This window comes from Aotus nancymaae, unplaced genomic scaffold (genome assembly GCF_030222135.1).
Source record: "Aotus nancymaae isolate 86718 unplaced genomic scaffold, 86718_ANA_hifiasm-v0.15.2.pri h1tg000040l, whole genome shotgun sequence".
Lineage (NCBI taxonomy): Eukaryota > Metazoa > Chordata > Mammalia > Primates > Aotidae > Aotus > Aotus nancymaae.
In genome coordinates this window covers 119,492,707-119,508,150 of record NW_026988454.1, presented here as the reverse complement: position 1 = coordinate 119,508,150, position 15,444 = coordinate 119,492,707, and the positions used below count along the sequence as shown (strand labels likewise).

Genomic DNA, 15,444 nt, shown 5'->3' with positions numbered 1-15,444 from the left:
AAATCAATTATGTAAGATGAAACATAATTTGTGATTTATGTTTTTAAATGGAATTGTTTATTATGGTTGGTTTAGGGATCAAACCTATATTCAGTATAGATTAATAGTAACTACACGCAGCCAGGTACAGTGGCTCACGCCTGTAATTCCAGCACTTTGGGAAGCCAAGGCAGGTGGATCACCTGAGGTCAGGAATTCGAGACCAACCTGGCTAACATGATGAAACGTTGTCTCTACTAAAAATACAAAAATTAGCTGGATGTGGTGGCACATGCCTGTAATCCCAGCTTCTTGGGAGGCTGAGGCATAAGAATTGCTTGAACCCAGGAGGCAGAGGTTGTAGTGAGCCAAGATCAAACCACTGCACTCCAGCCTGGGCTACCAAGTGAGAATCTGTCTCGAAAATAAAATAAAAGTAACTACATGCTACGGCAGTAAAAAAGACAAAAGCTATTGTGATTGCCTAATGTTTAGAATTTATTTTAACTTAAAATATCAACTTTTTTAATTAAAAAATTTTTTTCACATCAGATGAGTAATGTGCTGATGTCATAACAAGGAAGTTTGAAGGAGTCACATCTCACACATTAGCATAAAAACCCAAGCATAACACTTATGAATCACAAACGGATCTCAACTGTTTTATTTTTGGACATTTTATATTTTGTTTCAAAACAGAGATGAGAGTGATTTCAGGCTGTCATCAGCAAACAATTTTCTACAAGTACATTTGGAAATGGAATTTGAGTATGGATAATCATTATTCCTAGTAAATGAATTGTTTCTTTCTTGCTATAGTTTGAATATGTCACCTAAATTTTTTTTTTTTTTTTTGAGACAGAGCCTCACTCTGTCACCCAGGCTAAAGTGCAGTGGTGCAATCTCAGCTCACTGCAACCTCCCAAGTTCAAGCAATTCTCCTGCTTCAGCCTCCCAAGTAGCTGGGATTATAGGCATTCGCTACTATGCCCAGCTTATTGTTGTATTTTCAGTAGAAACAGAGTTTTACCATGTTGGCCAGGCTGGTCTCAAACTCCTGACCTCAAGTGATCCACCTACCTCAGTTTCCCAAAGTGCTGGGATTACAGATGTGAGCCATCATGCCCAGCTGTCCCCTAAATTTCATTTGCTGAAAATTTAATCTCCAATTTATATGTTCATGGCATTTGGAGATAGGGTCAGGAGGTAATTCAGATTAGATAAGGTAATCAGGGTGGGATCCCATAGTGGGATTAGTAGATTTATAAGAAGAGGGAGAGAGACCTGAACTAGCAACTTGCTCTGTCTTGGCATGGGATTCTTTCCACCATGTTATGACCCACCAGGAAGACCCTCATCTGATGCTGGTACCATGCTCTTGGACTTCCCAGCCTCCATAACCATGAGCTAAATAAACTTCCATTTTAAATACATTACCCAGTCTGTGGTATTTGGTTATAGCAACAGAAAATAAACTAAGATACTCCTCCCCACTCTTAAAACAGGTTTTAGAGTATCAGACATGTTTTGATGTTTGCTACTAGAATTACAAAATAAATGCAACTTACATATCTGGTAAGAACTATCTCAAGGAAAATTTTTAGAATTATAATTTTTTATTGTGGTACACATGTCATGAAATTTACCATTATTGATATTTAGTACATTCACAATGTTGTACAACCATCACCAGTATCTCGTTGTAGAACATTTTCATCACTCCAAAGGAAACCCCTGTAGCTATTAAGCAGTCCATTCCCCATTTTCCTTTCCCTCAGCCCCTAGCATCCATTAATCTGCTCTCTATCTCTACAGATTTCCCTATTCTGGGCATTTCACATAAAAGGAATCGTACAATATGTGGCCTTCTATGTCTGACTTATCTCACTTAGCAAAGTTTTTATTTTTGCTTTGTTTTTGTTTTTGTTTTGAGACAGAGTTTCGCACTTTTGTCACCCAGGCTGGAGTGCAGCGGTGCGATCTCGGCTCACTGCAACCTCCGCCTCCCAGGTTCAAGGAATTCTTCTGCCTCAGTCTCCTGAGTAGCAGGATTACAGGTGCCTGCCACTATGCCCAGCTAATTTTTGTATTTTTGGAAGAGATGGGGTTTCACCATTTTAGCCAGGCTGGTCTCAAACTCCTGACCTCAGGTGATCCTCCCACCTCAGCCTCCCAAAGTGCTGGGATTACAGGCATGAGCCACCACGCCCAGCCAGCATAATGTTTTTAAGGTTCATCCATGTTATAGCATGCATCCATGTAGAATTATGATTTTAATGATTCTCATTAACTTATTATACTTTAGTAACAATATTCCTTATTCTTTCTGTTTTTAACCTGTAATCCATTATGAGTATGGACCTAATAATGCAGTAATGACTAAAGACAATTTATAACTGTCTAACAGACTTCTTAGGTGTTAGTGCCCAGTGTGTTGTGCTGAGTGGGGTATGGACTGAGGGACTGGTTTATCATCTCCACTAACCCTGTGTGTATCCACGTGACACACACCCAGCGGCTTTCATGCTGCTCGGCTTTAAAGGGACAATGTTTTAAATAAAAAATTAAGCTACTTTTTACTTTTTGAAATTAAAACAAATGTCATTGATACCTTTGACAGTATGACCCCCTGGAATGATGTTCATGGATCCTCCAGAGGATCACGAGCACCTTATGAGACGCCCCATGAGGTGGACCTTTTTACAGCCATTAGATGTGATGCTCACGAAGACAAAGTTTTACGAGAAAAATGTGTATGATCTAATGTCATAAGGGAAAGTGTAATGCAAGGTCATAGTATGCTATGAAAATTAGAGGAAGACCATAAACTATGTAAAGACACTTCTGGTAAAAAGACAGAAAATGTGTAAAATAATAACAATAACATGCTTGATGGTAGAACCATGGGTACATTTTTTTCCTTTCTTTTTTTTTTTTTTTTTTTTGAGACAAAGTCTTGCTCTGTTGCCTAGGTTAGAGTGCAATGGCACAATCTTGGCTCACTGCAACCTCCGCCCCCCGGGTTCAAGCGATTCTCCTGCCTCAGCCTCCCTAGCAACTGAGACTACAGGCACTTGCCACCATGCCCGCCTAATTTTTGTATTTTTTTTTTTTTAGTAGAGATCGGGTTTCACCGTGTTAGCCAGGATGGTCTCAAACTCCTGATCCCATGATCTGCCCATCTCGGCCTCCCAGCATGCTGGGATTACAGACGTGAGCCACCACGCCCAGCTGCTTATGCTACTTTCATAATTTAAACAATGATCACAGGCCTTGAGCAACTTTTTGCTCAAGTCAACCTTGATTCAGGCCATCACAAAAGCACATGCAGACCCTCATGTACTCTATAGACAGGAATCTTTGGGTTAAATGATTGGAAAATTACACAGGAACCACTTTCTAATGTCCACTCTGGAAAGGTAACTGCCATTGACTTGCCTTTTAGAGGACAGCTTCTTTTAACGACACCCTTTTTGTACTTTATTAATCCGCCTTCAATGGCCTTTAATTAGACCAAATTCTGCTTCCTACATACTTCTTTAAACAAAAGAACAGAACATTCATGTAATGTACCAGGCCACCTATTTTAATGTGTTGAGAAGGACATCAACTTGGTTGTTCAGGAGGTCTGAAGTCTAACCTTAGCTGTGTGGACACTGGCAAGTGAAACTCTCTTCTGAACTTTTCTCTTTCTCATCTGTCCCATGTGAATAGGAGTCCTGACATCTATGGAGCTCTAAGTGAGATGGAAATTCTCAGTTTCTTAAATGATCTCTGTATTTCTTATAAGCAGAAATACTCAGAAAGGCATCGGACTCCTACTAAAGTACAAAAGGCCAGAAAGCAAGAAAGGGAAGTGTGATCAAAAAGGGCACACACAAAAATAAGTAAGGCAGGAGAGAAAGCACATGAGGGTAAATCTCAGGAGACCCGAATTCTACTCCCAGCTCTGCCGGTGGTCACTGGCGATCCTGAGTTAGTCATTCCCTTCTCTAAGGCTCAGTTTCTTCTGTGAAATGAGGTGACAGGCCCAAGGCCCCTTCCCATCACAAATTCTATTAATATGTGATTCTATAACATAGGACAAGGATTGCCTGTTTAGCCTCACTTGGTTCTCACAGGACCTCTTTGTTATTCAAATGACTCAGCAAAATGTTGACTTTTTAATCTTTTAATTCATTCTCCCATCATCTGTGAAGTAAATCAGAAGAGACAATCCAGATCAACATTCCCATTTAAGCCAGTTTCTTGAGGCTGATACTTAACAAACAATAAACTGATGAATCATGAGATGGCCTTGGAAAATATTAGACACTTAAATCTTCTCAACATTTTTCAGGAAACAGGCTGTAAATGGGAGAAGAAAAAAATATAAATGTATTCAAGATGGGGAATTGTCTTAAATAAAAATAACTACATTTTATTTTTAAATTAAAAAAAACTTCCCCTGCAAGAACACTTAGGATGAGAACAAACATACTAGTAGGGTTTTTTTTCTTTAGAACTCCAAGCAAACTCTTGCAAAACAGCATTTTGGAAAATCTGCATTATGGCTACAGATTCAGGCAAGAAGGATGGTTGGGATGGGTGACTCTTCCAGCCACTTTCTCACTTACTTGGCTTCCCTGATGGTGACATTCTGCTCTAAAACCAGACCCCATCATCATCAGGGGAAATGTGGGGTAAAAGTGTGGAGGTGGGAACATTTACCTTCCGGCTCAGCATCTGTTTCTCTCCCGCGGTGGCAACTCCTCTAAAAAGGTGCCCACTACACCCATAGTCCTTTTGGTTTCTTTCTTTTTTTCCACACAGTCAAAACTTTTTATCAGGACAAACTTCTAAGTGTATTATTCTGATCTATAAGTGATCGAGAATATCCTGCACTGGGTTATATGTTCCCAATGTTGATAAGCTTCTGTGAGATTCAAAGGAAGGAACAAGTGGAGTAAATTTTCCAGCTAGAGTTAGAGTCACCAGCCTTGGTTGAGATAGCATGGGGGTGATGAGAGAAGGGGTCTTTCCATCAGGGTTCAGTTGCAGAAACCACTAGGGCTAATTTAAACAAATGATCCCTTGACAAGAAAATTAGATACTTAAAAAATTGTTTGAGGGGCTGTAGGAAGAACTGTAGGGTAACCTTCCAAGAATGACTCCCCAGAACAAGATGGCAGGAGTGGCCTATGAGGGAGCTGCTGCTTCTGTCACTACAGTAAGTTGGGAAATCAGGAAGTACTAGAATCACATCATTCCTGACACCCACAAAGCTAAGAACCAGACACTGGGACTCTTCCCACTTCTGTCCCAGAACTTAATTTATCTCCATATGCCTGGGAGAATGACAGAGAGTAGCAGAATTATGGCCCCCACCTTATTCCTGCCTTTTGAACCCCTAAGTGAGTTTCCTTGATGAACTCAGAACTCAAACTCTAAAGGAGTCTACGAAATTAAAAGCCTTTCTCTTTTTTTTTTTTTTTGAAACGGAGTTTTGCTCTTGTTACCCAGGCTGGAGTGCAATGGCGCGATCTCGGCTCACCGCAACCTCCGCCTCCTGGGTTCAGGCAATTCTCCTGCCTCAGCCTCCTGAGTAGCTGGGATTACAGGCACGCGCCACCATGCCCAGCTAATTTTTTGTATTTTTAGTAGAGACGGGGTTTCACCATGTTGATCAGGATGGTCTCGATCTCTTGACCTCGTGATCCACCCGCCTCGGCCTCCCAAAGTGCTGGGATTACAGGTGTGAGCCACCGCGCCTGGCCCAGCCTTTCTTTTTTTATCTGAAGCATTTAGCAAGCCATATTAGCTGGAAAATTTACCCCACTTGTTTCTGCCTTGGAATCCTATAAAAGCTTATCAACTTTGGGAACATATAACCCATGGTAGGATATTCTCAACCACTTATAGCTCAGAACAACACAGAAGTTTTGCTGAGAGTTGGAATGGAGCTGAGTGGGCCTATCTGTAATATTTGACATGGAGAGGGGAACAACACAATTCCCCCCAGGCCCTTCAAGGTTCATGCTATGGGTGATACACCAAAGCCAGCCATGAACATCGGCATGTGTATAAGAAGAATCTATGCAAAGTGTAAAACCTTCTGGTCGGGGAGGATTCAGAGTACAGAATATAAATCACTCTTGGTTTCCCAAAGTTTATGCTGACTCTGAGAAACAGAAACAGTGACTGGCAGGTCAACATTTACATACACACACACATAAAATACATATATACACACACACATATATATAAAACCTTTGAAGACAAATGCACTAGGGAATTATGATTTGCATATTCTAAAAATCCACCTTAGATAACAATTCTAAAAATCTACCTTAGATAGCATCAGTAGGTAGAGGGTAGGGACGTGTTCAATTCCAACATTTTCTTTTTTGAGATGCAGTCTTGCTCTGCCGCCAGGCTGGAGTGCAGTGGCACAATCTCAGCTCACTGCAGCCTCCGCCTCCCAGGTTCAAGCAATTCTCCTGCCTCAGCCTCCCGAATAGCTGGAACTACAGGTTCGTGCACCACGCCCAGCTAATTTTTGTATTTTTAGTAGAGACAGCATTTCACCTTGTTGGCCAGGATGATCTCAATCTCGACTTTATGATCTGCCCACCTTGGCCTCTCAAAGTGCTGGGATTACAGGTGTGAGCCACTGCGCCCAGCCCCAGTTCCAACATTTATTGAGAGCTGACTGAGTACCAGATGAGGGTTAGATACATCCATGCATGCTTTGCCATTTAATCTTCATAATGTGTGAATTTAGAATCCAGAAGCATTTGATAGCTAGACACATAGACAGATATCTTTGGACTATTAGACTTCCCTGTCAGGGAAATTTAGGGATAGAAACTGAGTATGTGTGCAAGTGTCGCATTTATCTTTATTGAGAAAGTGAGAGTTGAGAGGAAGAGGTACTTATTTAGAGAAGATGTCGGATTTCCAAAATCAGGCACGTGTGGGGAATAAATACGTCTAGCTCACATGGCATTGCACTCCTGATGATCATCTAAACTATAATTTAATGGTGTTATGAATGAAGTGTTGTGACTTTGGTGTACTGCCTGGTTGGTGTGCTCCTGTGTCTGCACACTTGTGTGTGTTGGGAAGGGGGAAGTTCTGTTTCAGAAGTCATCAAAGAGAAAGTTATTCTACTTAAGAGGAAGCAGAAAAGCACTAACCCACTGACACAACACATCACAAAACACAGAACACAGAAGTAGCTGGTCAGAACTCCCATATTCAAAGGCAGCTCTTCCATTTCCAGCAGCCAAAGACTTAAGCCATGTTCCGGGTAAAGTAACAAGAGGAAGGCATTTTTCAGAACCTTCCTGAGGAAATCAGAGGCTTTTGGGGATCAATTGAATGTGTGTGGATTCTGTACTTATAGGTAGAATGTGTCTTACCTCCCAAATCAGGAGGTAAGTCTTGCCACCAGGTGGCACACACCATTTTCTTTCCTGTTCTTTTTTATTTTTTATTTCTTCAATTTTCTATATTGATAGTAATAATAATAACAGTATCTACTGAGTTTTTTTTTTTTTAGTTTAATGTATTTTAATAGCAAACTTACAGGAACAGCACAGAAGACAGACAACATTAAAAACATGTACTTGCATGTAGGACAACTCAGTTAGAAAACTATAGTGAATGGATAGAATCTACTGTATGATAAAAATGCTACAAACACCATTTAGTTGCCGTCAATAAGAAATTTACTTGTTTTAAAAAAATCCAAATGCTGGCATTGTCCAGAAAAATTTAACAGGTTTATTTATAATTATTATAAAGTTGAACCGCTGAAACTTGTTCACTGAAACATTTTAATTTGCATTAATAATGCTTTACGTCTCCTCATTTATATTAAAAATTCACACACAAATGAAAATGGAAAAACTGCCAATACCTGATTTCTGTCCCCTATTTTTCCACTCGCAATCATATACTTAGGTACCTTTTGACCCCATGGAAAAAAAATTATCTAACGTTCAGTACTACCAATAACAGGAAGAAGAGAATTTTTTTTTTTTTTTTTTTTGAGAATGAAATGTTTCCCATCATAGTGGATTCTTAAGCACGCTCTCCACGTATGCGGCGTGCTAGCTGGATGTCTTTTGGCATAATTGTTACACGTTTGGCATGGATAGCACATAGGTTGGTGTCTTCAAAAAGGCCAACCAGATAGGCCTCACTTGCCTCCTGCAAAGCACCGATAGCTGCGCTCTGGAAGCACAGATCTGTTTTAAAGTCCTAAGCAATTTCTCGCACCAGACGCTGGAAGGGAAGTTTGTGAATCAGAAGTTCAGTGGACTTCTGATAACGTGTAATTTCACGGAGTGCCACAGTACCAGACCTCTAAGGATGAGGTTTCTTCACCCCTCCAGTAGAGGGCGCACTCTTGCGAGCGGCTTTTGTAGCCAGTTGCTTCCTGAGTGCTTTACCACCAGTAGATACGCAGGCACTCTGCTTTGTACGAGCCATGGTATAGAGACCTCCTTACTTACCCCCCTTCTCCTTCGGCTGGAGCTCGGCGAGCGAGAGGTGGCGCTGGCGGTGGCGCTGGCGTTGGCGTTGGAGAGCGACGGCGGCGCAGCGGCGGCTGCTTCTACTGAGTTTTGTATTTTTTTTGTTTGTTTGAGACAGAGTCTTGCTCTGTTGCCCAGGCTGGAGTGCAGTGGAGTGATCTCAGCTCACTGCAACCTCTGCCTCCTGAGTTTAAGCAATTCTCCTGCCTCAGCCTCCTGAGTAGCTGGGATTACAGGGACGTGCCACCACACCTGGTTAATTTTTGTATTTTTAGTAGAGACATAGTTTCGCCATGTTGACTAGGGTGATCTTGAACTCCTGACCTCAGGTGATCCACATGCCTCGGCCTCCCAAAGTGCTGAGATTACAGGTGTGAGTCACCGTGTCTGGCTACTGAGTTCTTATATATGTGTTTCTTTGTTTTTTTTTCTTTACTTGGAATTTACATATATACACACGTGTGTGTGTGTGTGTGTGTGTGTTTCTATTTACTACCTCATTTAGTAGAATCTCCTGTCTATAAAATGAGAACAATGTCATTGTCAATTGAATTGTCAATGTCATTGTTCTCATTTTATAGATAGGAGAAGGACACCTAAAGAGTTTACTGAGGTCATAGAAAAAATAACCATGGACTCCAGGATTTAAACCCAGGTCTATCCCCGGAGCCTGAGCTTTTAATCACCATTGAGATTCTAGCATCAGAATTGAGTCAACCAAACTACTGTGGAGGCGGGCCCAGTTCTATAACAAATACAAAGATGTGGAATAAAATATAATCCAAATAAATCTCCAAATGCTAGGAATGAAGAGAGACATCAAAGGCAGAACGGCTAGCTGATCCGATGTCATAGTAGCCCAGAAGAATATGGATCTGGAGTTAGGGCCAGGGGCTAATAGCCATGAGAGGACAGGAGGAAGGCAGTGAGCTCTGCATAAAATTTAAGGCCTTGAGCTGCCATGGTGGTGCATGCCTGTAGTCCCAGCCACTTGGGAGGCTGAAGCAGGAGGACTGCTTGAGCCCAGGAGTTTGAGGCCAGCCTCAACATAGTGAGACTCCATATATTAACAACAACAAAAAATAATAATAAGGCCTATAGTACTCTTCCTCCTTAAATGGGGATAGAAAAATTGAACATGGGCCCTGGGAATCAGCCAGGAACCTCACCACTTGTTTAAGGTCCGAACATGAGGGGGAAAACGTGATGCAGAGAAATCTAAACACCCCGAGTCTGTGCTGTGTGCATAGGAGTGAGGGTCATTGAGACACTCAGCATTCTGGCAGAAGCAAATGTGTGAATCATTTCCACGGAGAAAATGCTGCTACTCAAGAGTTTCAAGGGCTGCCATAGGAAGAAATAACCTGCCAAAGACTAGTTCACCATAAAAAATTACAAATATCCTACTATACTGGTGAGAGCCAAATCCTGTCTAAGATTTAAAGAGTGAAAATTAGGTTGGATTGGAAGAAGAAAGCAAAGAAAAAGCAACTGTCAATTCAGGCCAGACAGACATCAATAAAGCCAGGTGCAAAGTTCACAGGAACATTGCTTCACTCAAAATCAGTCAGCAGCTGTGAAATGCTGTAAAGACCCCCTCTCTGAGTGATGACTGCCTTCCTACCAAACTCCCATCTGTTGCTGGGGACCCAATTGCTGAGCTTCTGTTACCTCACAGCAGCACCCAATACCTAGTTAATTCCCCACTTCTCTTAACCGACCCCACCCCAACCAGAGTAGGAGCAACCAATCCAGAATTGATGCCTACTTCCCTTAGAATCTTCAGAATTCGGGCGGGGTGCAGTGGCTCACACCTGTAATCCTAGCACTTTGGGAGGCAGAGAAGGGTGGATCATGAAGTCAGGAGTTCGAGACCGGCCTGGCCAACAGGGTGAAACCCCGTCTCTACTAAAAACATAAAAAATAGCCAGGCATGGTGGTGGTGCATGCCTGTAATCGCAGCTACTCAAGAGGTTGAAGCAGGAGAATTGCTGGAACCTGGAAGGTGGAGGTTGCAGTGAGCCGAGATTGTGCCATTGCACTCCAGCCTGGGCAAGATAGAACAAGAATTCGTCTCAAAAAAAAAAAAAGAAAAGAAAAGAATCTTCAGAATTCTTCATCAGCTTCCTGTCTTCCTTTTTGGAGCGGCATTCCACAGTTCCCCTGGAGTGGCCTCCCTTGCTGGACTGAGTTAATAACTAATTTGGTCAGACTACAGACTGGCTCCTGATGCTCCGTGGTGATTAGAGTTTATCAGTAGAGAGGTAGCATAAGAAAGAAACAGAAAAATTGGCACTTACCCAAAGTCAAAATAATAGAGAATCTAGAGGATGTTATAAATAAGTTGATTTTAAATGATTAAAGAAATGATGCTGATAATAATAATGATAGCAAACATATAATACTGTTCTAAAGGCTTCGCAAAACGTTAACTCATTCAATCTTCACAAAGCCCCTGTGAAGTAGATACTATCGCTCTCTCTCTTTTGCGGATGAGACGTTAGGAAATTTCCCCACGGTTACACAAGCTATTAGAGCGGCAGAGCTGGGATTTGAACCCTCTCAGTTTAGTTCCAAAGCACATGCTACTAATCACTATAAACTAAAAAGCAACAGGACACTTTTAAATAAGAGTAGGCCGATTTGAAGAAAGAACCAAATCAAACTTCAAGAAATGAAAAATAGAGTAACTCATTTATTCATTCGTCAAATATTTCTTGAGCTCATACAACGTGCCAGACACACAGAGGCTCTGGGGATGTTGCAGTGAACAAACTAGACAAAAATCCTTGTCCTAGTAGTTTACATTTTAATGAAGATGACAGATAATAAATATCATGTGTAGCGTGTTAGGTAGGGATAAGTGCTACACAGAAAAAATAAAGTAGGGAAGGGATTATGAAATATCAAAAAGGGAGTTAAGGCCATGCATGTGTGGTGATGTGCATCTGTAGTCTCAGCTGCTGGGGAGGCTGAGCAGGGAGGATCGCTTGAGCCTGAAAGGTTGAGGCCGCAGTGAGCCATGATGATGCCACTGCACTCCAGCCTGGGTGACAGAATGAGATCCTGTCTCAAAAAAAAAAAAAAAGAAAGAAAGAAAGAAAAGAAAGGGGAGGAGGGTGGTTGAAATTTTAGATAGGATGTCTGAGAAAGCCTCACTGAGAAAGTGATTTTTATTTCACTCCTGAAAAAGTGAGAAAGCAAGCCAAGTTGTATCGGGAAGAACTTTTCAGGCAGAGGAAACAGCCAGAACAAAGACCTAAGTGGGGAACATGTCTGGTGTTTCAGCCTTGCTTGCTGTGTGGATAGAAGCAGAGTGGGGTGTGTGTGTGTCTGTGTGTGTCTGTGTGTGTGTGAGAGAGAGAGAAAGAGTAGGGGGAGATGATTTCATGACATAACAGCGGGCCAAATCATGCAGAGGCTTGCAGGCCACAGTGAAGACTTTGGTTTTACTCCAGTGACAAGGGAGCCACTGGAGGGTTCTGAGCAGAGAGATGTAAAGATCTGACTAACTTTCACAGCATCACTCTGGGAGCCATATTGAGAATAGACTGCAGGTAGACCAGTCAGGAGACTATTGCAATAATCCAGGCAAGAAATGATGGTGACTTGGACCAGATCTATTTTTAGGTAAAACTCTTAAGATTTGCAGTATTTGCAGGGTGAGACAAAGAGGAGTTAAAGATTTTTAAACTGAACATCTGTATTATCTGAATACCTCCTATAATCTCATTAAACGAGATAGGAAAAATGGCAGGGTTTGGGAATGAAGATCAGGAGCTCCATTTTTAAACTTCCAAGTGGAGCTATCTCATAACCAGCTAGGTATAGGGGTCTGGAATTTAGGGGAGGGGTCTGAGCTAAGGATATAAATTTGAAAATTATCCACATATCTATGGTATTTGAAGTCATAAGACTCATGACTTCATCTGGAAAGTGGTTTAGATTGTAAAAAAGAGAAGAGGTCCAAGGACTGAGCCCTGGGGACTTCATCATTGAGAAGTAGGGAAGAACAAGAGGAACCAGCAAATGAGACTGAAACAGAGCAACCAGAAATACAGGAAGAAAACCACATGACTATGGTGTCTTCAAAGCCAGATAAAGGAAGTTATTAAGGTGTAAAAGTCAGTAGATGAGTTAAACAGAAAATTAGATCCAGATAAAGACAAAATTAGTAAATTCAAAGCTAGAAGAAACACAGAAAATTTAAAAAGGTAATTAAGAGAAATGGAGGAAAAAGAAATTCAACATGCATTTAGTGAGCATTCCTGCAGAAAAGGAGAGGGAATATGACAAAAACAATCTTTAAAGAGGAAAATATCTGACAATTTTCTATAATAAAATTTAAAAAGACGTGAGTGTTATGGGTCGGTTTCCCTGGGAGGTAGACTGGGATGGAGATTAGTACGCAGGAGGCTTATCAGGGAGTACCCTTGGGATCAGCACCAGTGGAGGGGATGGAAGCAGGACGGGGCAGAGGGAGAAGGTAAGTTATGATGGAGTCTCAGCTAAGACTTCAGCCACCTCATGAAAAGAATTACCAATTGTCCTGGTTTGCCCAGGACTTGAAAGTTTCCCAGGATGTGGAAATTTCAATGCTAAAGCCAGGATAGTCTCTGGCAAACTAGGATGAGTTGATTATCCTACCATGGGGAACTCTGAGACTAAGATGTAACTTTAGAATTGTCCACCATGGGGATGAGAAGACTGGTTCTTTGTAGTCCTGCATCACCCAATCATTGGATGCAGGCTGTCCTCACGAAGTAGTGCAACCTTGTGAGTAAAGCAGCTCTATTCAGCTAAGGGCAATTCCTGGAGAGGACTGACATTTCTGACATTTGAGCATTGTCTCCTAGAAGTAGTCCCAGCTCCCAGCACCCAGCACCTGGAGGATTAGGTCTTTTAGTCTGGAAGAGAAAGTTGGGTGGTGCAGGATTGCATCTACCATGAGTCTTTCTATTGACAGTTCTCAAAAGAAGATATACAAATGGCCAACAAACACGAAAAAATGCTCAACATCACTAATTATCAGGGAAATGCAAATCAAAACCACATTGAGATACTACTTTATCCCTGCAAGAATAGCTATAACTTAAAAAATTAAAAAATAATTGATGTTGGCATGGATGCGGTGAAAAGGGAACACCTTTATATTGCTGGTGGGAAAGTAAACTAGTACACCCACTATGGAAAACAGTATGGAGATTCCTTAGGGAACTGAAAGTAAATCTACCTTTTGATCCAGAAATTCCACTACTGGGTATCTACCCAGAGGAAAATAAGTCATTATATGAAAGAGACACTTGCACACACATATTTATAGCAGCTCAATTTGCAATTGCAAAAATATGGAATAAGCCCAAATGCCCATCAATCCACAAGTAGATAAATAAAATGTGGTATATATATATATACCATGGAATACTACTCAGCCATAAAAAGGAACAAAATAATGGCATTTGCAGCAACCTGGATGGAGTTGTAGACCATTATACTAAGTGAAGAAACTCAAGAATGGAAATCATACGTTCTCATTTATAAGTGGGAGCTAAGCTATGAGGATGCAAAAGCATAAGAACAATACAATGGACTTTGGGGACAGGGGAAGGGAGGAAAGGGGTGAAGGATAAAAGACTACATATTGGGTACAGTGTACACTGCTCAGGTGATGGGTGCACCAAAATCTCAGAAATCATCACTAAAGAACTTATCTATGTCACCAAGCATCACTGGTTCCCCAAAAACCTATTGACATTTTTAAAAAAAGAAGACGACGACTTGAAAGTATCCAATTGTTTTAGAATAATTTAACTCTGTCCCAGAACAAAGGTTGAGACATTTATAAGAATATAAAAACATCCAGCAACTAACAAGGTAAAATACACAATGTCTGCCATCCAATCAAAACTTACTAGGTATGCAAAGAAGTAGGAAATTCTGATCCATAACAATGGGAAAAATCAATTAATAAAACCATATTGAGAAAGAGCACAGACAACAGAATTGGTAAATAAGAACATTAAAAGTTATTGTAAGTATATTTCACATGATAGAGAGGGTAGATGAAAGATTGAGCATGTTAAATAGAGACATGGAAGATATAAAAAAGGCCCAAATTGAACCTCTAGAGATGAAAACCATAATATTTGAGATAAAACATCACTGCAGGGCTTGAATAGCAGATTAGACACTACAGGAGTTAACAGAACTCATCAGGAAGGTATAACAATCAGAATCACTGTGTACCTAACAATAAAGCCTCAAAGTGTATTAAGCAGAAATTAGCAGATCCAAAGGAGAACTTATTTCACAACCACAGTGGAAAATTTTAACATTGCTTTATCAATATTTGATAGGTAAAAAAGTGAGATTTTAAATAAAATATATACTTTTAAACATTTACAATAAAAATTCAAAGTAAGTACAAATTGCCACGGAAGGTCTATAACCTCATGTATTGAGACATTTGTCATCTACCTTTAGCTTGTTTAGGGCAGGAACTGTGTCTTGTTTAGGACTAAATCCCCAAGGCCCAGCATGGGGCCCAACACTTTTTAGATTATCAATAAGTAAATAGTTGTACATTCTAAATAAGTGAATTCTAAATAAGTACCTAAAGCATTAGTAAGAATTATGGAAGAATTAAATGGTCAAACAGTTTGAATTAATGGATATGTATACAACTGTACTCAATAGCAAATAGAGCATACATATTTATTTCAAAAACATGAGAACAACTATAAAAGTCAACCATACAGTAACCATTAGACAATGAAAATTTTGCTATTATGCAGTTGCAGGCACCTGTAACTGTAACTGATGTTTTCTTGCTATATAAGCAGTGAATTCAGATACTTTTAATGGTTCTTGCAAGTATAGCATTTTATTTTCTGGGAAGTTGAGGAGGAGGCAACACTTCCCTCCTTCCATTCTTCATGCTGAC

The 15,444-nt window shown here is 40.7% G+C and overlaps 1 non-coding gene and 1 pseudogene across 1 annotated transcript; both read right to left on the bottom strand.

Annotated features, from left to right (window-relative positions):
• Positions 1-525: 525 nt before the first annotated feature.
• LOC135268597 (small nucleolar RNA U13) lies at positions 526-632 on the bottom strand. Its single transcript, XR_010336901.1, has one exon. It is a non-coding gene; the product is annotated as a small nucleolar RNA U13 (small nucleolar RNA).
• A 6,875-nt stretch (positions 633-7,507) lies between these two features.
• Positions 7,508-8,457, bottom strand: LOC105714635 (histone H3.3A-like; annotated as a pseudogene).
• Between the last annotated feature and the right edge of the window lie 6,987 nt (positions 8,458-15,444).